A 1,011-nucleotide genomic window follows, 5' to 3' on the forward strand; every position below is an offset into this window, starting at 1 on the left:
ATATAGATAGACAGATAGATAGACAGATAAAATAATTAATTAATTAATTAATTAATAACAGCCTCCACAAACCCCCAGGCCCCAAGAACCCCCCCTGGTACGTTCTGCCAGGGATGGGGGGAAGCTTTGGGAAAGGGGCCTGTTTTCATGCTCAACTGTAACACTTCAGGAGAGAAATAAATAAAAAGATAGAGAGACAGATAGATAGATAGAGAGAGAGATAGATAGAGAGACAGACAGATAGATAGATTAATTAACTAATAACAGCCATCACAAACCCTCAGGACCCAAAGCCAACCCCCTTCCTGCTACCTTCCACCAGGGATGGGGGGAAGCTTTAGGAAAGGGGCCCGTTTTCACTTCAGGAGGGAAATAAATAAAAATATAGATAGACAGATAAAATAATTAATTAATTAACTAACAACAGCCCCCATAAACCCCCAGGCCCCAAAAGCCCCCTCCCCATCCCCGGTACCTTCCGCGGGGCTCCCGGGTCCCGCCGCCCCCTCCGCCCTGCCGGGGGGTTTCCTGGAGGCCTCTCCCTGCGCCTTCCCCGCCGCTCTCCCGGACCCTCCTCCTCCTCCTCCTCCTCCTCCCGCTCCCGCTCCGCCGCCATCGCCGCCGTCCCCGGGGCCCGGCGGTTCCGCGTCCTCCGCCGCCGCCGCCGCCCGGCGCTTCTTGCAGGGCAGCATCTTCAGCGCCAGCGCCATGGCGGGACGGGGCCGGGACGGGGAGATCCCGGGATCCCGGCGGGAGGGGGGGGTCGGGGTCCCGCTCCCAGCGATCCCGATCCCGATCCCGCTCCCGATCCCAGGAAACGGAAGCTCCCGGTGCTCCCCCTTCCCCTCCCCTCCCCTTCCCGCCCGCTCCGCGCATGCGCCGCCCGGGACGGGGCCGGTCCCCACCGGGGGGGGGAAACGACACCGGGAGCGACCCCCGACCCCGTCACCGGGGTGACCCCTAAACACCCCCCGAAACCCTCCCGTGCACCCCTCAGTTCATCCCCTTCAC

General features: G+C 60.8%; 1 protein-coding gene across 1 annotated transcript in view; it reads right to left on the reverse strand.

The window, feature by feature from the left end:
• The window catches only part of GON4L (gon-4 like), a 34,754-nt gene extending 34,158 nt beyond the window's left edge, over nucleotides 1-596 (reverse strand). Inside the window, exon 1 of the mRNA XM_027703306.1 lies at nucleotides 476-596. The gene's annotated coding sequence lies outside the window, so the exon portion shown is untranslated. The remainder of the gene's footprint in view (nucleotides 1-475) is intronic.
• Nucleotides 597-1,011: the final 415 nt, after the last annotated feature.

This window comes from Neopelma chrysocephalum, unplaced genomic scaffold (assembly GCF_003984885.1).
Source record: "Neopelma chrysocephalum unplaced genomic scaffold, ASM398488v2 Primary Assembly neopelma1_225, whole genome shotgun sequence".
In the NCBI taxonomy this organism is placed as follows: Eukaryota; Metazoa; Chordata; class Aves; order Passeriformes; family Pipridae; genus Neopelma; species Neopelma chrysocephalum.